The 24,965-nt window shown below is 44.2% G+C and overlaps 1 long non-coding RNA gene and 1 pseudogene across 2 annotated transcripts in view; both read right to left on the bottom strand.

Annotated features, from left to right (window-relative positions):
* LOC145515742 (putative ATP-dependent RNA helicase DDX60) overlaps positions 1–23,610 on the bottom strand; it is a 37,897-nt pseudogene extending 14,287 nt beyond the window's left edge. The window contains exons 1-3 of the transcript XR_014060990.1: positions 23,605–23,610; positions 11,556–11,649; positions 10,839–10,865 (exon numbers count right to left, since the gene is read on the bottom strand). The product of XR_014060990.1 is annotated as a putative ATP-dependent RNA helicase DDX60 (transcript). The remainder of the gene's footprint in view (positions 1–10,838; positions 10,866–11,555; positions 11,650–23,604) is intronic.
* LOC145505751 (uncharacterized) lies at positions 98–5,257 on the bottom strand. Its single transcript, XR_014053268.1, has 2 exons — positions 4,543–5,257; positions 98–603 (listed from the first exon to the last, which is right to left on the bottom strand). It is a non-coding gene; the product is annotated as an uncharacterized LOC145505751 (long non-coding RNA).
* Positions 23,611–24,965: the final 1,355 nt, after the last annotated feature.

The following is a 24,965-nucleotide window of genomic DNA, read 5'->3' as shown; positions in this document are numbered from 1 at the left end:
GCCTTTAATAAGAGATGAATAGATAATTTACAAAAGAAATACAAATATTGATAAAAGTGTCCAACCTCTTTAGGAATAAAGATGATGAGATAGCATATTTTTACTTTCAAATTAGCAAAGTATATTTTAAGGTTAGTAGCACTGGAAATCACAGGATAAGTCCTTTCTCTTCCATTTTGCCGATGAGTATAAATAGGTACAGAGTGACTGCAGAGCCATTTGGCAGTACATATGATTTCCATTAAGCATGTTGATACTTTTGGATTGACTGTTCAAGTTCCAGGTATGTAGGTTAGTGAGCTATACAAAATGTGTACAAAGATTTATGCTCCAAGACATTCACTACAGAGTTATTTGTTAAAGCCAGTTTTCAAACAATTTAAATATTCAGCATTAGAGAGCTATTACACATCCAATAAAAATAAACTTTGTGAAGAATTTTTTGATAATCAGCAAAAGTGGTCTATTAAAGTCTGTTATTAATATATTTGTTAGTTAATATTATTGTGTGTGTGTGTGTGCTCAGTCATTTCCAACTCTTTGCATCCCTATGGACTCTAGCCACCAGGCTGCTCTGTCCATGCGATTTCCCAGGCAAGAATACTGGAGTGGGTTGCCAGTTCCTCCTCCAGGGGATCTTCTCCACCCAGGGATAGAACCCATGTCCCTTGTGTCTCCTGCATTGGCAGGTGCATTCTTTACCATTATAGTGATATTAGTTTCCTGGTTTGACAAAGGTGCCTTCATTATATTAGATGTTAATATGAGGGAAAGCTGAGTAAGAAGTATACGGAAACTCTACAATTATTGCATATTTCTTAATAATTAAATGATTCATTCAAATAAAAAGCTTTTTTAAAAGCTTCAATACTTCTTCCAACATAGTTTTCCATTTTAAATTTCCAAAAAGACGTCCTAACAGTAAAGCTTGGCATTCCTCCAGTTCCTCCATCAGCGCCTTATAAGCATTCTCAATGTTCTTCTTATTCTGCGAAAGGAAGGCAAGTCACATAAATAGAACATTCCATTACTCTCCAATTATAGAAAATCATATATTGAAGATAATATTGTTACAATATATTTCTAAGTAAAAAAAATACACTAATGTAATTCAGTTCAGTCACTCAGTTGTGTCTGACTCTTCGCGACCCCATGGACTGCAGCACACCAGGCTTCCCTGTCCATCACCAACTTACGGAGCTTGCTCAAACTCGTGTCCACCGAGTTGGTGATGCCATCCAATCATGTCATCCTCTGTCGTCCTGTTCTTCTCCTGCCGTCAATCTTTCCCAGCATCAGGGTCTTTTCCAAGGAGTCGGTTCTTCGAATCAGGTGGCCAAAGTATTGGAGTTTCAGCTTCAGCATCAGTTCTTCCAATGAATATTCAGGGCTGATTTCCTTTAGGATGGACTGGTTTGATCTCCCTGCTGTCCAAGGAATTCTCAAGAGTCTTCTCCAACACTACATTTCAAAAGCATCAATTCTTCGGTGCTCAGCTTTCTTTATAGACCAACTCTCACATCCATACATGACTACTGGAAAAACCATAACTTTGACTAGATGGACATTTGTCAACAAAGTAATGTCTCTGCTTTTTTAATATGCTGTCTAGGTTGGTCATAGATTTTCTTCCAAGGAGCAAGCATCTTTTAATTTCATGGTTGCAGTGCTTTTGGAGCCCAAGAAAATAAATCTCTCACTGTTTCCATTGTTTCCTCATCTATTTGCCCTGAAATGAAAGGAGTGGATGCCTTGATCTTCGTTTTCTGAATGTTGAGCTTTAAGCCACCTTTTTCACTCTCCTCTTTCACTTTCATCAAGAAGGTCTTTAGTTCTTCCCTTTCCGCCATAAGGTTGGTGTCATCTCTTTATCTGAGGTTACTGATATTTCTCCTGGCAATCTTGATTTCAGCTTGTGCTTCATCCAGCCTGGCATTTCACATGATGTACTCTGCATATAAGTTAAATAAGCAGGGTGACAATATACAGCCTTGACATATTCCTTTCCTGATTTGGAACCAGTCTGTTGTTCCATATCCAGTTCTAACTGTTGCTTCTTGACCTGCATACAGATTTCTCAGGAGGCAGGTAAGGTGGTCTGGTATTCCCGTTTCTTTCAGGATTTTCCACAGTTTATTGTGATCCACACAGTCAAAGGCTTTGGCCTAGTCAATAAAGCAGAAATAGATGATTTTCTGGAACTCTCTCGCTTTTTTGATGATCCAGCAGATGTTGGCAATTCTAAATCCAGTTTGAACATCTGGAAGTTCACGGTTCACATACTGTTGAAGCCTGGCTTGGAGAATTTTGAGCATTACTTCGCTAGCGTGTGAGATGAGTACAATTGGGTGGTAATTTGAACGTTCTTTGGCATTGCCTTTCTTTGGGATTGGAATGAAAACTGACCTTTTCCAGTCCTGTGGCCACTGCTGAATTTTCCAAATTTGCTGACATATTGAGTGCAGCACTTAACAGAATCTTTTAATATTTGAAAGAGCTCAACTGGAATTCCATCACCTCCACTAGCTTAGTTCTTAGTGATGCTGCCTAAGGCCTAAATGTAATTATAGAGCATCAACAATGCTTTTAAAACCTGCCAAACAGCACTAGTTTGTTTTTGCCAAATTAATTTTTGTCTGGACCCATTTCATTTTTTAACAACGTTATGATGGTGTAATTAACATGACATAAAATCCACTCACTCTAAGGGTATAACTCAATGGCTTTGATAAATTTACAAAACTGTGTACAACCACCATCACAGTCTAATTTTAGAACATCTTCAACATCTCAAAAAGAAACTATTTACCCATTTAATGCAATATATTATATTAGAAAAGTTTCAAACATAAGCAGAGAGAACAGCATAACCCCCACCCCAGTAATAAACATCCAGTAACAGCGATTAACATAGCATTTTATGTGCATTTCACATAGTCCCCAAATTGATCAATGAAATAACCTCTGTAAGGTGAGTGTTCATATAAATTATTTTACCAAAAATAAGTCCTCCCTTAAAAAATACTGTTCTTATGGAAAGTTCAGTAAGGAAGTTTTGTAAGGACTCTTCAAACTCAGACTCAGAAATTGCACTAACAGAATAAAATGAGATATACTGATTATAGGACAACTTATCATTATAAAAAAAATTTAATTAAGAAAGGAACCCAAGGCTGTTCCTGCTCACTGCAGGCAACTAGAGCTGGAAGTAGTTTCATGCTGCTGCTGCTAAGTCACTTCAGTTGTGTCCGACCCTCTGCGACCCCATAGTCGGCAGCCCACCAGGCTCCCCTGTCCCTGGGATTCTCCAGGCAAGAACACTGGAGTGGGTTGCCATTTCCTCCTCCAATGTATGAAAGTGAAAAGTGAAAGTGAAGTCGCTCAGTTGTGTCCGACTCTTAGTGACCCCATGGACTGCAGCCTACCAGGCTCCTCCGTCCATGGGATTTTCCAGGCAAGAGTACTGGAGTGGGTTGCCATGGTCTTCTCTGATAGTTTAATGACTGAAGTTCTAATGGAAGCAGAGTAAACTATCTTATGATGGATGTCTCCAATGCCCGGAGGGGTATGACACTAAACTCAAAAAAAGTGAAAAACGTTAATTAACTCAAAAATCGTTTTGATGATATGTAGAATTATCTTCATATTCTAAATTCCCTATAAGTAGTGAAAATTAGACAGGAACCAGGTTTCTAAAATTGGTGAGCATTTTTTGAACTCTCAAAAGTATATTACAATCATTACCAATTTTACCAATACAGCAAAATAATAAGATCACAGGATTAAAATTCTAAATAATTTGAAAATTATACTAATGATTTTCTGTTAGGAAATAATTTTATGTCAGGAACTTCCTCAGCAGTCCATTTACTGCTAAGGTCTCTGCACTTCCAATGAAGGGGGCATGGGTTTGATCCTTAGTCTGGGAACTAAGGTCCCACATGCCACGCAACATGGCCAATAATTTTTTTAATTTTCCTTTTAAAATAATATGCATTTATTTGGCTACATCAGGTATTAGTTGTGGCACATGGGATCCTTCACTGCGGCACACAGACTCTCTAGTTGTAGCACATGGACTTAGTTGCTCTGCAGCATGTGGGATCCTAGTTCCCTGACCTGGGATCAAATCCACATCCCCTGCATTATAAGGCAGATTCTTAACAACTGGACCAATTTTTTTGAAAAATTGTATTTAATTTATTTGCCTTCTTCATCAAATTTCTCTGTTGTTGTCTCATTAAGAGCTGCCATAGTCACCACCCTTTCACTGGTGCATGGATGTGTGTCTGGCCTTCCTAAGTGGAGGCGGAAGGACACGCCACATTTAAGGACAGAAGCACTGGGGTCAGGCTGCCTCTTTTCAAGTCCAGGCTCTATTACTCATCTGGGGTTGACAATGGGCAGATGGGGCTTCCCTGGTGGCTCAGACAGTAAAGAATCTGCCTGCAGTGCAGGAGACCCAGTTCAGTCCCTGGGTTGGGAAGATCCCCTGGAGAAGGAAATGGCAACCGACTCTAGTATTCTTGCCTGGAGAATCACATGGACAGAGGAGCCTGGCAGACTACCGTCCATGGGGTTGCAGAATCAGACATGATTGAGCAACTCACACACACACACACACACAATGGGCAGATTATTTATTCAAGTATCTCTTTCATGATCTGCAAAACACAGATGACACTAACACCTCCCTCACGGCGTCACTGTGAAGGTTAAACAAAGTGATCCACAGAAAGTGCCAAGCACTACTGTTATGACAATAACTGCCCAGTAAATGAAAGCATTTTTATTTTATTATTATCATTTCTATACCTCTCTGTTAAACCTATGATAATTTCCATAAAACAGGTAAAAATAAAACCGAGTCATGTAATTTAGAAAACTTTGTGAACTTCTAAAAGTTTGTCTTTCAGGTGAAAATTACCTTACAGAAAAACATCTTGTTTTTGTACTTGCTCTGCATAAGGTCGAAGGATATCAGATGACTGGCCAGAGAATAGCATAGCATTTACCTTCATTGACCAAGACTGAAGGATTAAAAAGTTGAAAAGGTGTATCTGTAGATGGCTCAGGCCATCATCAGCAACAATCAGAAAATACGGACAACTGTCTTCCAGGAAAGTGATCCACTCTTGTGACAAGCACCCAGAAAAGGTTGTTTGAACATCAATGTTGGTATTATGCTGACGAGGGAGGATTAATGCCATTCTCAGAGCAAGAAGTTCCGGAAGTTGAAACATGCATGCTCAGCATCCTGGGAGGATGGATAGATAATTGTGAAATCATCATTTTGTTCTCTACTAGTTTCACTGGTTAACATATACCATGGAAGTCTTTAAAGGAACGAGTTCCAACACAGTTATGTTCTGATTCACAGTCAGGAAATAGACCCTTGACTGTCATTTCGCAAATACATCCACAAACCCCAATTTCGGTTTGAATACATGTGTCTCCTTTAACTCAAGAATTTACCACACTTTCCCTTCCCACTCTAATTGTTTTCCTCTCCAATCACACTTCATAAAGAAAAAGGAAATAAAAATACTAAAACCAAATGGTGGCTACAAATCATCCACAAGGAAAGATAGGGTGGGTGGATCGCTCTGTAGGGATGGTCTCAGGTCATCCGGAAGTAGCACTGGTTTTGATCAAAGACCACAGCTTGTGCACTGCTTGCAAGCAGTCAGCAATGTTCAAACACTTAAAATAATGTAGATCACAAAACAACTGGACAGGCACGCACCGAAACCTTTAGGGGTAGAATGAGGAGGAGGTGGTATTATACACATATGCTAAAATTTCACTAGCCAAGTATCTTCCCTTGGAAGTATTTACTGCAGAGCAAATAAGAACAGAGCAACGCTAGTGAGTTTGGCCTTCCTCTGGGCTCAAACTGCTGAGTTTTGAAGACAGAGATGGATTTACTTGGAGCTGGGAGGCTAGACTGGAGACCAGCTTGGCTGCCCTCCCCCAGGGTCCTGTATGTCCTCACAGGAAAGCTCCAGTAGGTCAGAAAGAGAGAAACAAATATCAAATAATATCGCTTACACATAACATCTAGAAAAATGATAGAGATGATCTTATTTGCAAAGCAGAAATTGAGACACAGACATAGAGAACCAATGTATGCACACCAAGAGGTGAAGAGGGAGTGGGAGGAGCTGGGAGATTAGGACTGACATTTATACCCTCTTGATACCAAGTATAAAATAGATGACTAATGAGAACCTATTGCATAGCTCAGGGAACTCTACTCAGTGCCCTGTGGTGACCTAAATGGGAAGGAAATCCTAAAAAGAGAGCATATATGTGTATGTGTGGCTGATTCACTTTGCTGCACAGCAAAAACTAACAATATTGTAAAGCAACTATACCCCAATAAAAATGGATAATAATAAATACATAAATATGAATGTTCTATATCCTCAATTAAAATAGAGAGAGTGTCATCATAGATAAAAGTGCAAAACCAAAAACAAAATACAAAAAACCCCTTAGTCATTTCTGAATCCTGGGATTATGGGTAATAACTTTTTCTGCTATCCCCTCTAAATTTTCTAAATTTTCATTGATCTATTTCTCTTTGAACAAAGAAAAAATAGACTACTTACAAAACAATGTCACCGTAGGTTTTAGTTCTCAAATCACGGAAAAGAACCCCACTGTTGCATGTTACCTTGAAGAAAATGATGGCAAACTGTCCTCCTTAACTAATTAGTCTCATGAGGTAGCATTCAGTCAGGTAGAAGAAGCACAGGTCTTGTCCAAACCACCATGAGGGCATGACTATCTCTGAGCCCCCCATGTGTCTACACAGGTACTCTTTTTCCTCCTAACAGACACTTTACTAGTTTCACTACTTTCCATCTCCATGAGGAAATTCACCTCTACACAGCCGACAGGCCACACCTGGTCCCTGGTCCCTGGTGGTGTAATGGCTTGGATTCAGCACTCTCCCTGCATTGACTGACCACAGGCTCTGCTGGGGGACCGAAACCCTGCTCTGAGCCACTGCGGGCCGAGGCCCATTGAGATCAGCAGCCTGGGGGGCCCATGCTGCTGGCCGTCAGGAGGGGGACAGGCCACAGTTTAAGGAGTCTGGTGTCTCTACAAGCTGGCGAAGCAAGGAAATGGATCCTCCTGGAGAGCCTCTGGGGACCAGCACTCCTGCACCTTGACTGTAGCCCTGTGGGACTGACCTGCAGAATTGTAAGGAAATGCATGGGTGCTGTTTCAAACCACTAAGTCTGTTGTACTTTATCCCAATATTGTAAACTAATATGGTCAGAAAGTGATAACGTATTTGTCAGCAGCAGAAATATGGACTTTGTGTTATAATAAGAGGTAGCATTAGCCAAAGCCACTGTGTGTTCAAAATATGCTGACCTCTTTACATTTATTACCACAGTAACCTTCATAACAATGCCATGAGATATGCATTATTATTTTTATCATTTCATAAATGAGAGAAATAAAACTTAGAGGGGTAACACAGCAGTAAATGGCACCAAGATCCAACACCAAGATGCCAACACCAAGATGCCGACACCAATGGCACCAAGATCCAAGGGTGAGCTCCAGGATCAGGCCTACAGGTCTGCCCACAGTTTTCTCTGTGACCTGATCCACCCTTCAAGCTCCACAACTGAGAGCCTTTCACTGATGGACAACTGATTGCATTCTGGTTTCTCCTTCGGTTCACTTGTTGAGATGGGAAGTGTTTGGGTATGTGTGGTATTTTGTGGCTGTTCAGGGTTTTTAATGAGTTGAGGATGTGAAACCTCAGCAACCCCTGACCCAGTCCTCCCCCTCTTCCACCCAGCATATTTCAACAGCACCGGAAGCTCTAGTCTCGCTCTCCACTTCAACAACCTACTCCCGTGACCACACCTGGACCCTGTCCAGCATGTCAACAATCACAAACCCCTCTCTGTGTGTCAGCCCCTCCCTCCAGCTGCCTCCCCTGGGGACCTCCCAGAAGTGTGTCCTGTTGGGTGAGCTCCGAGGCAGCACCTCTCCAGTCCGCTGCTGGCTCCCCTCCATACCTTGCCTGCAGCTGACGATCTGGATCCACTTTCCCCAGTGTTCTGTCTGGACACAGGGCAAGTTTACCCTGCTCGTGTCCCATCAAACTGTGACATAGCTGATGCCTTTCCCACAAGACTTCTGCATGTTCTACAATGATGGTAGAACTGATGGTACAACTCCACAGCCCTTGACATTCTTCTGCAGTCCTTTCTGATGAGAGGACATCTCTGTTTTCAGTTCTCTCTCAACTTTGTGATGAACGCTCACCCTCTCGGTCTTAGAGTCTGAGAAGACACCAGGCACCACCAGACCCAACACTAGCCCCCTACGATGGGACCAGGTACCACCTCAAACTTCCCAGTTCCTTCTTCCTCAGCCAGTTGTACTCCCCCTTGACCCTGTCAACTGGAAGGCGCTGCTGTTCATTCCACTAGCAGACTCAGGTCACTTCCATTGAAAACACCACCAAGGTTCATCTCCTGCGGCACTCTCTCCCTCCTCTTTTTGGCACGGCTCCCCCTTGTGGTCTACACACACTGTCTGCACCTCCTCCCCTTCCTCTGAGTCCTTGGGACCAACCCTTTAGTCCTTGGCACTGCTCTTCAAACACCAGTGATGCTTCAGTGATAGAGAAATCCAGACGATGCTCCCCTGGCCCACAGTGCGCTGGCTTCTCTCTGAAACACGTGAAAGATTTCTGCCAGGGTCTCCTTTCCTAAGAGCTTCTGCTCCCTGGGTTTCAGTTACAGTATTCTTCCTTAGATCTATTTCTCTTCCTCTCTTCTCTCGGGATTAGTGTAATCACTGCTCAAATTAGAAGTGTGAAGATCGTTGAGCATCTTCACTCAAATCCCAGTGAACCTGAGCTCCTAGCACCAAGAGAATCTGGCACCTCTTGCTCCCGTTTTCCACAGACTGGCGCGAGCATCACCATGCTCACCTGGATGGCTGAAACAAGTGCTTCCCTGCCAGACTGCTGGCGGCCTCTCCACCCCATTGCCTCCTGCTACCTGGGCCACCAGTGAGTGTGTAAGGTGGAGGCTGACTGACCCTGCTGAACACACTCCAATGCTTTCTCTTGCTTCTGAGTTAAATCAACCTCATTAGTGCTTCCTTTCTGGGACCTGCCAACCATTTGATAAGCCTCCTTCCACTGATGAATCTAAAAAAGAGTGAATATATGTGTATGTAAAACACACACTGATTCACTTTGCTGTACATCTGAAACACACAACCACACAACATTGTAAATCAACTCTATTCCAATAAAAAATTTTTTTTTAATTTTCTGCTCAGTTCTTTGGGACTTCATTCTATTTTGAAAGGTCCCAAGTATGTGTCAAATATCAGTAAGATGTGTATGCTTTCCTCCTGCTCACCCATCTTATGTCAGTTTAATGCTTAGACTCAGCCACACACCCTAAGAGACCAGAGGACGTCTGTCCTCCTCTATAGCTTCCCAGGTGGCTCAGTGGTAAAGAACCTGCCTGCCAATGCAGGAGACACAAGAGATGCAGGTTCAGTCTCTGGGTTGGGAAGATCCTCTGGAGGAGGGCATGATAACCCACTTCAATATTCTTGTCTGGAGAATTCCATGGACAGAGGAGCCTGGCAGGCTACAGTCCACGGGATCGCAAAGAGTCAGACACGACTGAGCACACACAGGGTACACATGGGATTTTAGGTCTTACAATACTTTGACATCCTTTTAAACCTTGGTGATGACTCATATCTTTAGGGAGGAGGACAAATGCTCCTCAGGAAGCAAAGTAGGCCCCTGACCAGGCGGGACAGGGTCAGGTGGGGAGGTGGCCACTGGAAACGAGAACCTCAGAGGTTCCCATCCTCATGGCCACTATAAGTGGTTGGGGTGTCTGAGTGGTGGGGGTGGGAATGTTGGGGGAAGTGAAGTCCCCAGGGACAGAAAGTTCGCTTGATTGGTGTCTGTAGTAATGGTGACACTCACAGGAGGTGGAAAGGTGGCATGTGGTACTGTTTAACTTCTATCAGAGCTCTGGAAGAGTCCCTTGGCTTCCAAACTGAACCAATTAGATCGGCTGCCGGGGGTGTATGTGGAAGGCGGGTGCGCCGAGCACTCCCTTCATGCCTAGCAATGTCTTCTGAGATGGGACAGGAGTCCTTGCTGTGGGTGACATCTGGATGACATCTAGGACTCCCAGGGGGATGAGGCATGTCCCAGGAGGGCTGTCTGGGGGTTAGCAGATGTAGACAAGTCTGCTACTGGCTCTCTGTTTGGGTACCTGTAAAGCAAAGATCTCTGGAGTCCTTCAACCCAAAGGGAGAGGCTTCCAGGCCAGGGGCAGGCACACGTGGAGATTCCCAGACAGGGCCCCTGGTCGGCCAGCCTTGGGGCTGAGACCGCTGCCTGAAGGGCAGCCAGCTGTTCAGCCTTGGCCCCCTTCCTCTGCCAGGACACTTGGTTTGAGAGATGGGAGAGTAGCCCCAAATCCCTGAGTTCCTGCACACACACTGGTGGTAACTCCATCTATAGAATCTGCCAACTCCCGTTTCTGTTCACTCAGGTGATCTCTGGGTGTCCCCAGGCAGCTGAATGGTCTGGGATCGGGGTACCTCCTCCAACTCCCCAGCATCTGGCCTGGACTGAGGGCAGGGGGCAGAGAGGACAAGTCCCGCTCGAGGGTGGGACCTGCCAGGGCCCCAGGTTCAGCCCCACACCCCTGCCCTCCACAAGAGGCCTGGTCCCAGTTCCACACTGTGGGGTGCTATCACCAACCGAATCGGGGAGGGCAGAGTCCAGAGGGTCACAGGCTCAGGGTCATGGGCACCTGTTTTCCGGGATCCTGAGTGCAGGGCTGAGGAAGGCAGCACTTGAGGTCACAAGCCCGGGGGTGCCCGTGGCCACCGCAGGTAGTCAGGTACTGAGGAGTCACAAAAGGAGGCCTCTTCAGCGGAGGAGTGGGGGAGGGCACCTATGGAATGCGCACAGAGCTCAGTGGGGGCAAGTTTTACAGCGTGTGGTGCAGGGGCCCCCATGAGACAGTGACTTGCAAGTCCCACCATCAGTCAGGTGAAATGAGTGGATGCAGATCGTGTTGTCCCCAGAACCCAAACAGGACTAAAAGCTGTCAGCGTTGTGTCCACACGTTGGATGGGGCCCGGTCACCAGGTCTCTGCACTCCTAGTCGGCAGTGGGGCCCTCAGCTTACCAATCAGATCCTGAGCCCCACTCTAGGGTGGCGGGCCGGCACCGTCTGTCTGTGCGGCATCCAACCCCAACACGCATTGGGCTCTTTGTCAACATCCGTGGGTCCAAGATGAGCACTTCAGTGAAAGAAGGGGTCTCCTCAGATGATACCATCAGTGCTGTCACACCTGTGCCCCTGGAGAAAGGTGACACGGCTAAGACGTCACCTACAAAGCATGTGCACATCCCAGGCGGCTGCCCCCCTCCCCAGGGAGCCAGGCAGACACACGTCCTGGCCCTTCAGAGATGGGACACTGCAGACTTCAGAGGGGCCATGGAAACAGGCACAGAACAGAACAGCTGTGCATTTCTGTGACAGTCATGCACCAGCTGCCGTTGGATGGAGTGACGGGGGGTGGGGGCTTCCTGGAGCCATGAAGGGAGTGGATCCACTGTGGGGGCAGGGGGCACTCTCAGGCTGAGAACACACCAAGGTGGGCTGGTGCCTGGAGAGCCAGTGAGGGCTACCACCCCTTCATTCATTAGGTCAATGATGGTGCAGCGGTAAAGAATGCACCTGCCAAGCAGGAGATGTAGGTTCGATCCCTGGATCGGGAAGATCCCCTGGAGAAGGAAATGCCAACCCACTCCAGTATTCTTCCCTGGAGAATCCCATGGACAGAGGAGCCTGGCGGGCTACAGTCCGTGGGGTCGCAAAGAGTCCGACACAACTGAGCACACACACACACACGGACGTGACTCAGTTCATGAAAATTATTTGTCAAGAGTGCAGCAGTTGAATATATGCTGTTTCACTTTTTACTTTTTTTTCTGATTATGCTGTGATTATTATTTTAGGAGTTTACCTAACATGTGGCTTTCTAAGGAATCCAAGACTTACTTTTTCAGATGTAATTGAATTTTTTTGATCTTGCCAGGAAGCATGTGGCATTTTAGTTTCCTGAATAGGGACTGAACCTGTACCTGTTGCAGCAGAAGCTCAGAGTCTTAACCACTGGACTCACAGGGAGTCCCACGATGAATTTTTTTTTTTAACACCAAGATAGTCTCATGCTTTCTTAAGATCATAAAGTCAACACTTTTTATTACCAACAGAGTTCTTCTCTACTGAATCTGTTTTGGTTTGAATTGTGTAATAATAACCTCAGTATTAAATATACAAATCATAAATAAACGATGGGCTTAATCAATTTTTCTGTATCCCTATGGAAAAGTGTCAGCAATAATATACTGACCTCTTCATCATGAAGAAACACATAAAACATTTACACACAATCACAGGCTCTAGTAGAAAGTGAAGATGAGCCCCTGGGTGTGTGACATTTCTGATACAGGCATCTCCAACACCTGCTTGTCGGTCCATCAGAGGAAACCTTGGGGCTAGAGACCTGCCAGCTCCCTGCAGATTCCTTCCCAGAATAGCAGGCGCTGAGCAAAGAGTGTGTCCAGCCGCAGCAAGCCAGGGCAGACCCGGGGTTTCTGTGGCACAGCAACTGGCCTCCACGCTGGCCTTTTTTCAGCGTCTAAATCGTTCTCTGCTCCGACAGCCGCTTTCCCCCTTTGACACATTCTTCCTTCCTGTTTGCTTTCCCAGGGGAGTCCCGGCCGCATGGTCCAGGGCAGGCTCCGTGGGGAGCTGCCCCTGAAGCTGTGGGCAGCTGTCCCCATATCCCCGCTTGTTGCAGCAAATGCTCCCCAGGCAAGTCTGATGCTCCCCACCCTATGTCTCCACCCCATATCTCTCCAAGGCAGAGAAAACAAGAACTCTAGGAGAAGCAGAGGCTGTCAGCTGGGATGAGGTTGTGAAGTCTCAAAGCCACTATTAGACATCAAATTATCCTGGCAGATCTGCCTTCCCCTCTAATGGAGAAAAAAGCCAAATTATCTCTTCCCATCAAGGCTTTACTTCCTTTTATATCAACTCAACTTAAAACAGTGCAGTCTGCCACCATAAAAAAAAAAAAAAAAAAAAGATGCTGTGGGCCTCCCTGTTGATGCAGTGGATAAGAATCTGCCTGCCAATGCAGGGGACACAGGTTCCACCCTTGATCCAGGAAGATTCCACATACCGCGGAACAACTAAGCCTGTGCTGCACAACTCTTGAGCCTGTGCTCGAGAGCCCGGGAGCCGCAGCAACTGAAGCCCCAGTGCGCTGGAGCCTGTGCTCACAGCGAGGGAACCACCATACTGAGAAGCCGCGCACAGCTAGAGAGGAGCCCCGGCTCACTACCAACTGAAGAAAAGCCTGCACAGCAATGAAGATCTGGCATGGTAAAAAATAAATAGATAAATTTTAAAAGATGCTGCATTTTAAATAATGCATTCATAGTGTAAACACAGATGATTATTATTTCTTTTCATTATCATTCTACAGAGAGTTTTTCCTATGCAATTAGAAACATTTCATTCACATCACTTTCTATGACCACTTTAAATTCCATGAATTAACTTGGCCAGTCCATACCCTGGAGATCTAGGCTGTTACTGACTGTTTGCTACTATAAATACTGTTGTACAGACCATGACATCACACATGTCCTCAAAGAAGAGCAGGAGAGAATGAGTGGGTCAAAGTATGCTGTCAAGTGTGAGCATTTAAAGTGTGCAGATGCTAATCCACTTACAAATGGACTAAAGATCTGCCAGTTCACAGATGAGAGCTGGCCCTGAGTAGAGGACACTTCAACTTCCCTGGTGGCTCAGATGATAAAGCGTCTGTTTACAATGCGGGAGACCCAGGTTCGATCACTGGGTCGGGAAGATCCCACGGAGAAGGAAATGGCAATCCATTCCAGTACTATTGCCTAGAAAATCCCATGGATGGAGGAGCCTGGTAGGCTACAGTCCATGGGGTCACAAAGAGTTGGACACAACTGAGCGACTTCACTTTCTTTTATTTAAAGTCAGTGAGGGTCATTTAATGTTCTGGATAAAAACACATGAGGTTTGAGGCTGTTGCTCTAAGCCTCTAAATTTGAGAGTAGTTTCTTATACAGCAATACATACTGATACATATTTTGATCTGGGATTTTGGAAGTGGAGGACATAAGTGTTGCTGGACAAGCAAGGGGTAGACAATGAACAGAGGTGAAAAGCAACAGGTGTAAGAAGATAAAATCACAGATAGGAAGCAAGACTCCAGGGTGTGGAATTGACAGACAAGTGGGTGCTGGTGTCATCCAGGATTATGGCAGGACTCGGGGTGAAGAAGAAAGCCAAGAGCCCAGATAGTTCAAGGTCTTGATTCAACAAGGTGGGTGGAGGACAGTCAACTCCAATGACCAGCGCATGAAAGAGCAGGGCTTTTTATGAAGAAGCAATTGCATCGAGGCTGAACTGGGGACCCAGGACAGGCCACTGACTCCTTCCTCATCTCCCAGCCTCAGATGCACGTAGAATGGGCTGCGGTGGTAAATGGGAAGTGCGTGGGACTCCCTTTCACAACGTCCGCTCAGTTAGGCACGGCAAGGCCAGAAGCAGACTGAGAGGAGAGACCAGAAAGAGTCCAGCAGCTCTGTCACTTGAGTTCCAGGGGGAGAGCAGACCATGCAGGGCCACTCAGAAGAAGCACTGGGGTCAGGCAGGGGGCAGAGGAGAGGGGAACAGCGGGTGGTGCCTGGTCTGTGGTTTCCATGCAAAGGAGCTGGTGAGGCAGGGTGAGCAACCTAGTACAGGCTCCAAATAAATCCCACCAGGGGGGTGATAAGGGCAGGTGCATGGTGGCCTGGAGCTCTATATGGGAGGTGGCTGGGGTGTGGGCTTGAGGCACTGGACAAGAAAGGGAAACTAGCAGCTCCTAGTAAGGGCCTCAGAACTGGCCAAATTAATGTGTTACAAACTGTACTACACTCCCCATGGCCACGGCTGCTGTGGCGGGCCACGCAGTCACTCCGGGGCCAGCCCCCCCGCCTGCACAGCCTTGTCACAACAGGAGGACACGCAGCCCCTGGGCTCTCGTGGCCAGGCGGGGCTGTGCCTCTGAGCCCACAGGCAACCTATTATGCTGTCTACTTCTTCAAGACCGGAAGAGAGAGCTGATTCATCTAATACACAGAAACAGAGAACTAGGCAACATAAGGATATGTGTTCCAATCAAAAGAACAAGACAAAAAAACCTCAGAAAAATAATTAAATGAAACAAATATAAGCAATCTAACTGACAAAGAGTTCAAAGCCATAGTCCTGAAAGTGCTTGCTGAATTCAGGGCAAGGATGATGAACAAACACAGTGAGAACTTCAACAAAGAGATAGAAAAAACCAAACAGTTGTGTTTCTGAACTGAAAAACACACCAGAGAGACTCAACAGCGGGTAGGAGGGAATCAACAAACTGGAAGACAAACCAGAGGAACTCACCCAGACAGAGCAGCGAAGTGAAAAACAAAGTTTTAAGAAAAAAACAAAGCTACCTTAAGGGGACCTAGGGACAACATCAAGCAGAATAACGTTTGCATTATAGGGGTCCCAAAAGAATAAGAGAAAGAGCAAGAGAGGAAAATTATTAGAAGAAATAGTGTCTGAAAACATCTCTAATCTGAGGAAGGAAACACATCTAGGTCCAGGAAACCCAGAGAGTTCTGAATAAGATTAACCCTAAGAGACCACCCCAAGGCACATGAACACTAAAGTGGTAAAAATTGAGGATGCAATTGTTGTTATTGTTTAGTCTCTCACTCATGTCCAACTCTTTGTGACCCCATGGACTGTAGCCCACCAGGCTCCTCTGTCCATGGGTTTTCCCGGGCAAGAATACTGGAGCAGGTTGCCATTTCCTTCTCCAGGGGATCTTCCCAACCCAGGGATCGAACCCTCGCCTCCTGCATTGGCAGGTGGATTCTTTACCACTGAGCCACGTGCGAAGCCCTTAAGGATAAAGAAAGCATCCTAAATGCAGCAAGAATAAAATGACTTGTTACATACAAGAGAACCCCCATGAGGCTACCAGCAGATTTTTCAGCAGAAAACTTACACAAAACTTTTTTAAAATGGAAAAAATAAACACAAAAAATCAAACAACACTGCTGAATAATCAACTGGTCATCAAGTAAACCAAAGGAGAAATTTAAAAATATATAGAAACAAATGCGAACAGAAATACAACTTATGGAAATCTATTGGGGGAAGTCTGTGACAGAAAGAACCAAAGGCCTGGGCTTCGTTTGGGGGAGGAAGCAGCTGCTTTGGGCTTCAGGGGACAGGTTGGGGAGATAGGACTAGGGGTGGGGGCAAAAGGAGAAGAAAGCCTACAGAGGAGACCAGATTTTGGGAGACCACCCTGGGGAGCAGCGAAGGGACAGTGCCTGTGGTTCCCAGGGGTGGACAGCACTCCAAGCCAGGCTGCCCACTGGAGAAGGGGAGCCTGACCTCTGGGAGGGCCCCACTTTCCTGTGGGCTGAGTGGCCCCTAGAGCTCCAGTTTGTGTGGAAGGAGGAAGGCAGAGAGATCAGCAGGAGCAGGAAGCCAAGGGTCTCACCACCCCGCCCGCGGGTGGGGAAGGGAGGGAAATTGGCCGATGCCCGGAAGGGGAGCAGGAGGAACAGCCAAGGGGCTAGGGCTCCAGGAGCACTGGCTCCCTCGTGTGCTGGCTGCCCACACATGAGTTACTAACTGCCTTCCATGAGAATTTAACAAGAGGCACCATGATCCTCACATTTTCAGCAGCTTTTTGGCCAATAATCCCACTTTCCATTTCAGAAAATCTAAGAATTTCATTCCAAACTGGAAGGAAATCTTTAAACACATAACTCTTGAGACCAACAGCATTTATGATATAAAACCTGAAAATTATCCTAATGCTCTGTAATAATGGAGCAATTATATAAACTATAGTAGGTCACTCGAACACTATTTAACAGTCATAAAAATTATTTTTTCACAGTGCTGTGAAGAAAATGGAAATACCTTTAAGGTAAAATAATGCACAGTATATATAGTATGACTGCAACCATATAAGAAACAACCACATGGACTTCCCTGGTGGTCCAGTGGATAAGACTCCATGCTCCCAACACAGGGGACCCAGGTTTGATCCCTAGGTCAGGGAACTAGACCCTACATGTTGCAATGACAACCCGGCTCAGTAAAATATTTTAAAAAGTGAAAAACAAAGAGAGAGAAAAACAGCCACAACAAAATCTATGCCCTAAAATAAAACAGTAGTAGAAATTAAGTCAAAATACTAATAGTTATCAGCATCAATTTGAGAGGTAGGCTAGGAGTACATATTATCTATTTTTCTTCAGTTTTCCAATTTTTCTCATAATTTTATAATAAACAGAAAAAATAAATGCATAAATGGGTTTTCTAATTCTAAGAACAGAACACAGTGTTAACCAAGTTTCGTGGTTGGTGACACAGAAACATGCTCTCATCAGAGGGAGGAAGGAAAGAGAGGAATGCTCTCACGCTTCAAACAAACAGATATATTGTGGAAATAAAGCAATGTGTTGAAAATGGGACCTGATTGATTCATCAACTAATTAGATCTGGCATTATTCCAAGATGAATCTATATATTTTTTTCATTTGGGATGTAATTGCTTTACAATGTTGTGTTAGTTTCTGCTGTACAGCATAGATCAGCTGTTGCTGTTGTTCAGTCTCCAAGTTGTGTCTGACTCTTGGTGACCCCATGGACTGCATATACCAAGTATACCAGGCCTCTCTGTCCCTCATAATTCCCCAGAGTTTGCCCAAACTCATATCCATTGAATCCATGATGCCATCCAACCATCTCAACCTCTGTCTCCTCCTTCTCTTCCTGCCCTCAATCTTCCCCAGCATCAGCGTCTTTTCCGATAGTCAGCTCTTCATATCTGATGCTTTAGCATCAGTCCGTCCAATGAGTATTCAGGGTTGATTTCCTTTAGGGTTGACTGGTTTGATCTCCTTGCTGTCCAAGGAACTCTCAGGAGTCTTCTCTAACACCACAGTTTGAAAGCATCAGTTCTTCAGCACTCTGACTTCTTTATGGTCCAACTCTCACATCTGTACATGACTACCGGAAAGACCATAGCTTTGACTATATGAACCTTTGTCAGCAAAGTGATGTCTCTGCTTTTTAATACACTGTCGAGGTTTGTCATAGCTTTCCTTCCAAGAAGCAAACATTTTCTAATTTCATGGCTTCAGTCACCATTCACAGTGATTTTAGAGCCCAAGAAGAGGAAATCTGTCACTGCTTCCACCTTTTCCCCTTCTATTTGCCATGAAGTGATGGGACCGGATGCCATGATCTTAGTTTTCTCGAACATTGAATTTTAAGCTGTCTTTTTCACTCTCCTCTTTCACCTTCATCAATAGGTTCTTTAGTTCCTCTTTGCTTTCTGCCATAAGGGTGGTGGCATCTGCATATCTGAGGTTACTGATATTTCTCCCAGCAATCTTGATTCCAGCTTGTGCTTCATCCAGCCTGGCATTCCATATGATGTGCTCTGCATATAAGTTAAATAAGCAGGATGACAATATACAGCGTTGATGTACTCCTTTCTGAATTTTGAACCAGTCAGTTGTTCCATATAAGGTTCTAACTGTTGCTTCTTGATCTGCATACAGGTTTTTCAGGAGACAGGCAAATTTGTCTGGTATTCCCATCACTTTAAGAGTTTCCCACAGTTGGTTATGACCCACACAGTCAAAGGCTTTAGTGTAGTCAATGAAACAGAAGTGTATGTTTTCCTGGAATTCCCTTGCATTCTCTATGATCCAGCAAATGTTGGCAATTTGATCTCTGGTTCCTCTGTCTTTTCTAAACCCAGTTTGTAAATCTGGAAGTTCTCAATTCAAGTACTCCTGAAGCCTAGCTTGAAGGATTTGGGGCATTACCTTGCTAGCATGTGAAATTAGTGCAATTGTGCAATAGTTTGAACATTCTTTAGTAACTGCCTTTCTTGGGAACTGGAATGAATATTGACCTTTTCCAGTCCTATGGCCACCGCTGACCTCTCCAAACTTGCTGACATATTGCATGCAACACTTTAATAGCATCATCTTTTAGGATTTTTAAACAGCTCAACTCAAATTCCATCACTTCCACTAGCTTTATTAGCAGCAGCACTTCCTTAAGCCCCTTAACATCACACTCCAGAATGTCTGGCTCTGGGTGAGTGACCACACCTTCTTGGTTATCCGGGTCACTAAGATCTTTTTTGTACAGTTCTTTTGTATATTCTTGCCATCTCTTCTTGATCTCTTCTGCTTCTATTACATCTTTATCATTTCTGTCCTTTATTGTGTCTGTCTTTGTATGAAATGTTCCTTTGATATCTCCAATTTTTTTGAAGAGATCCCTAGTCTTTCCCCTTTTGTTGCTTTCCTCTATGTCTGTGCACTGTTCGTTGAAGAAGGCCTTCTTGTCTCTCCTTGCTAGTCTCTGGAACTCTGCATTTAGTTTGGTGTACCTTTCCCTTTCTCCCTTGCTTTTGGCTTCTCTTCTTTTCTAAGCTATTTGTAAGGCCTCTTCAGACAACCACTTTGACTTCTTACATTTCTTTTTCTTTCAGATGCTTTTGGTCAGTACCTCCTGTACAATATTATGAACCTCTGTCCATAGTTCTTCAGGCACTGTTTACCAGATCTAATCCCTTGAATCTATTTGTCACCTCCATTTTATAATCATAAGGGATTTGATTTAGGTTGTACCTGAATGGCCTAATGGTTTTCTCCACTTGCTTTAGTTTAAGCTTGAATTTTGCTATGAGGAGGTGATGATCTGAAGCACAGTCAGCTCCAGGTCTTGTTTGTGCTAACTGTATAGAGTTTCTCCATCTTTGGCTGCGAAGAATATAACCAATCTGATTTTGCTATTGACCATCTGGTGATGTCCATGTGTACAGTCATCTCTGGTGTTGGTGTAAAAGGGTGTTTGCCATGACCAGTGCGTTCTCTTGGCAGAATTCTGTCAGCCTTTGCCCTGCTTCATTTTGGACTTTAAGGCCAAACTTGACTGTTACTCCAGGTATCTCTTGACTCCCTATTTTTGCATTCCAATCCCCTAAGATGAATAGGACATCTTTTTTTGGTGTTAGTTTTAGGAGGTCTTGTAGGTCTCCATAGAACTACTCAACTTCAGCTTCTTCAGCATCAGTGGTTAGGGCATAGGCTTAGATTACTGTTATGTTGAATGGTTTGCCTTGGAAACAAAGAGAGATCATTCTGTCATTTTTGAGGTTGCACCCAAGTACTGCATTTTGGACTCTTGTGTTGATTATGAGGGCTACTCCATTTCTTCTAAGGGATTCTTGTCCATAGTGGTAGGTATAATGGTCATCTGAATTAAATTCCCTCATTCATGTCCATTTTAGTTCACTGATTCCTAAGATGTCAATGTTCACTCTTGCCATCTCCTACTTGACCACATCCAATTTACCTTGATTCATGGACCTAACATTCCAGGTACCTATGTAATACTGTTCTTTACAGCATCAGATTTTACTTTCATCACCAGACACATTCACAACAGCTATATGCATATCCCCTCCCTCTTGAGTCTCCCTCCCACCCATGTAGCCTCCCTCCTACTATCTTACCTTTCTAGGTTATCACAGAGCACTGATCTGAGCTCCCTGCACTCTATGGCAGTTTCCCACAACATGAATCTATTTTAAAGGTGATCATGCTCTTTATCTCTCATCTTGAAACAAAAGATAAGCTAGTGTGAACTACAGTTACCATTTTTAAGAACACACAGACACACCCAATCCTAGAAGAACAGGCTCTCCAAGCCAGGGCAGCAGAGCAGCGAAGCCGCACAGAGAGAACCACGGCCACACAAACCTCCCCCTGCGAGGCTAGGCCTTCCCACTACCTGCTCGAAGCACAGAAGGTGCTCAAGAGCAGCAGGTGACCGTCACAGCATATAGGAAGGACAGATGGAGAAAGTGACGACCATGTTCACCTGGGGAGCAGTCATGATTTTTTATCTGGGACAGATGTATATTTCACTGAAGGTGTTGTATATGACTTTCTCTATTTTTTAGAGTAAGATGATGATTCAGATGGCATAGCAAAGCTTCATGCAACCCACAGGAGAAAGGAAGATGTTAGCATGAGCCCCTGACTTTGGATGTTTAACATGGAAAGAGACTATGGAAGAGGTACTGAAAGGCTCGGTTTTGAAATACAAGTTTGATGGACTTTGATCAATAAGAAACTGTTCTGAGGAGTTCAGTGCCTCAGACCAGACTAAAGGCTGCCTTCTGTGACCTTACCAACCAGAGACAAACTGCCCGCATCTCAGCATACCATGCTCTTAATGGGACCTGCATTGATCAGATGGCAGATGAGACTTAATGTTCATTCCTGGGAACCACATTAGCATAGACTCTGGCAGATTAGAAACTTGTAGCAGTTAATGCAAGAGCAATCTAGTTTTTAGTGCATGTTTTCCTAATTAAGGAGGTCAGTAAAATTATCATTCGTCACCTAAAAAGTCAAAATGAGAAATTAATTGTACCTTCAACCTGGTTTCCTCAAACCAAGCTTTACACCACTGTCGATTGTGATGAACTGCTAGGCAAGAGAACCCCTTTCTTCCTTTTTCTGATCGTCAAATGGAAAAAGGTGATTTGCTTGAGAAACTCTGGAAAATAAAGTAAAACATGAAGGGATAGTCATCATTCCACTACTGGAGTTCTGTGTAGTCAGATGTAAACAATTTTTTCTATCTGTTTTCTTTCAGTTAAGAATATTGCTGAGTAAAAAAGAATCTTTCTGAATTATTTGACATTCGAAAAGTGTTCTTTTCTGACAGGCTTCTCTGCTTCCCACGGATGAGAAGCTTGGGGCTCCGGGTGTGATGTCTGTCTGACTTGGTGTTAGCCTCTGAGAACGTGCTGTCCCTTCTCGGGGAAGGACAGGATGCAGCCTCCGGGCGGGAGACAGTCACTCAACAGCAGGTGTGGCTGGCGTCGCTGCAGCGGCCCCCCCCCCCGGGGGTCTCCACTCTGGAAACACTCTTGGCTCTGACCACCGTGTCCTTCCTTTGGAACTTACCCCCGCCCTCTTGCTAATTTATATGTACTAAATATCAAAACAGGGAGAGAGGCTTCCCAGGTGGCTCAGTGATAAATAATCCACCTGCCAATGCAAGAGACACAGGACAGGTTCAATCCCTGACTTGGGAAAATTCTACAGGTATTAAGGCAACTAAGCCTGTGTGCCACAGCTACTGAATCTGTGCTGTAGAGCCTGGGAGCCCGTGTGTCCTACGGCCCAGGCTCCACAGCAAGAGAAGCCACCACAATGAGAAGCCCACACACCACAACTAGAGAGCAGCCTCTGCTCGCCACAATGAGAGGAAAACACCGCAGCAATGAAGACCCAGCACAGCCAAAGAGAAAATAAATAAAAACTGGGGAAATCAGAGTGCTTATGAGAAAATATTGTTATTTAACTAATTTGTTTTTAGAAAACAATGCAGAGAGAGTATTATCTGAAGCTCCACTTAGAACTTACTTTTCTAATTTTTGTAATCACCAGAGAAAGTGAGTAAGAAGGGGAAAAGAAATGACTCTGGGGAGGCGGCTTCTCAGGGTAAGTGTTATGATGCTCTCCATTCACGTGATGGAGACCAAGACTTTGTTATGGTAACTAACGCTACCTGGATTCTACCAGGAGGACTGGCATCAAAGCTTGCAATATGCGCATGGATACGTGCTAAGCTGCTTCAGTCTTATCTGACTCTTTGCAATCCCATGGACTGTAGTCCACCAGGCTCCTCTGTTGATGGGATTTCCAGACACGAACACTTGAGCGGGGTGCCATTTCCTTCTCCAGGGGATCCTCCCAACCCAAGGATCAAACCTGCATCTCTTTCCTCTCCTGCATTGGCAGGCAGATTCTTTACCACTAGCACCTCATTGGAAACACCAAAGCTTGTGATGGTTCCACTTTACTAAACTGCCTTTTATAAAAGAACATTTCTGTTCTTTTATGCATGTTACGCACGCTGGAGAAATTCTGAATTTTAAAAATACTTTTTGGCTTAGAGGACCCTTTAAGAATCTGTTCATGAACATGAATTTTCTAATAAAAAATGCCTCCCTCCTTGAATGTGACCCTAGGCACGTGCACACACTCACACTCAGAGGAAACCTTGTATGTAGTCTCAGTCTGGATACTGGTATATTCCAGGCTAAAAAAAATCCAGTTCATAAAAAGTGACTGCACAGGTTTCAAAGAACTACTGCTCTAGGGAAGGAGTCGTCAATATTTAAAACCCATCAATGTGTTTTCTCGAGACGTTTCCTTGTTCTTGGTGACACGATATGCAGTCTGGGGACAGAGAAGGAACACACAGTGTATCCAGTTGACAGCACACCCCTTGGGACGCAGTGTTCCTGGTCTCTGAAGGTACTAGGACTCCAGACACATATCCGATTGCCTACCGACATTTCCACTTGGATGTGTAGTGAATGGACATCTCAAATTTAAGATGCCTGCAACCAATGCCTCAAACTTGGGGCTTCCCCACTTTCCCCAGTCCCAGTAAAGATGGCAACATCTTGCTAACCACGTGAGGTAGCAGGTGAGGACACAGACACGTACAAAACCTGGGCCCCGGGGACAGGGGGAGAGAAGAACACTGAGCTCCCTGCTTCTTCCTTCTTGATTCTCTCCTTTGTTTACATTCAAGTGAACTGTGATTTCATTGCTTTGTTGATTGAAAAATAAGTATTTATTCATCAAATCAGCTAATGGTTCTTGAATGTCTAGCATGTGCTAACAAACTGCTTTCAGTACACAGGATGGGGATATTATGAAGAAATAGCAAATAACAGATCACAATGATCAAGGGCTTATGGTATGTTTGCAGTGTCTAGCTACACTACAGCTATGGCCACGTTTAGTTTTTACTAGAACCCTATGAGGAAGCACACTGCTATTATCCTGATTTTACACATACGAGAAATAACTCTTCAAATGTGTTGGCTGGAGTGGTACAGTGACAAAGGGAAACCCTAGATGTGCAGCTAGTCCCATTTCTAGAGCTCGGATTCCGAATTATTATGCAATAGGCTTTTTGAACAAGGAGACAGAGCACCACAATATTTTTAATTAGTGTATAATACAGTAGGTCATAGCTGTGTAGTTTTCTCTAAAATTATGGCTTTAGTTTTCCAACTATGAAAAAATAAGATATATAAATTCTGTATGTGTTACAATGTACACTAAGTAAAATCACCTGTATGTGTCTTTGGGGCAATTTTGTTTAAGCTCTAATTTGCTTAAACTCTTTGCCAAATTAAATTTTATTAAAAAATACAATGGGTTGTTTGGATTATGAAGTTTTCAAAAGTACAGAAAATAGTATGACCTCCATCTTTATACCACCCTCAATAATCAACATATAACACGACTGTAATGCTCATTCATAGACTGAGTCCAAATGGTGATGAATAAAATAACTACTATTAGGGAAGTGGCTATAGTCAATGGAGTAGGAAACAATTTTGCAGAAAATAAAATCCTCAATTAAAAAAAAAAAAGGTTATTATTAAGGAGAGACCGAACAGAGTACTTATGCTGCATTTTTAACATTCTGAGTCTGGCATCTGTCAGACAAAATAAAGATCTACTGATGGCTGTACCTTCTCTCACTATGAAAATATAATTTAAAGTTCTTTTAAAAACCTGAGAAATTTTTAATGACAGAGACAACACAAAATCAAACAGTAAACCAAAACGCAGTACTTTATGAATGTTTCATTGTCATGAAGGATGTCTCTCAAAACAGCAAATTTTCACT

The sequence above is a fragment of the Giraffa tippelskirchi genome, chromosome 1 (genome assembly GCF_054371585.1).
Source record: "Giraffa tippelskirchi isolate mGirTip1 chromosome 1, T2T-mGirTip1v1.2.pri, whole genome shotgun sequence".
NCBI classification, from domain to species: domain Eukaryota; kingdom Metazoa; phylum Chordata; class Mammalia; order Artiodactyla; family Giraffidae; genus Giraffa; species Giraffa tippelskirchi.
This window is presented reverse-complemented; position numbering and strand designations above follow the sequence as displayed.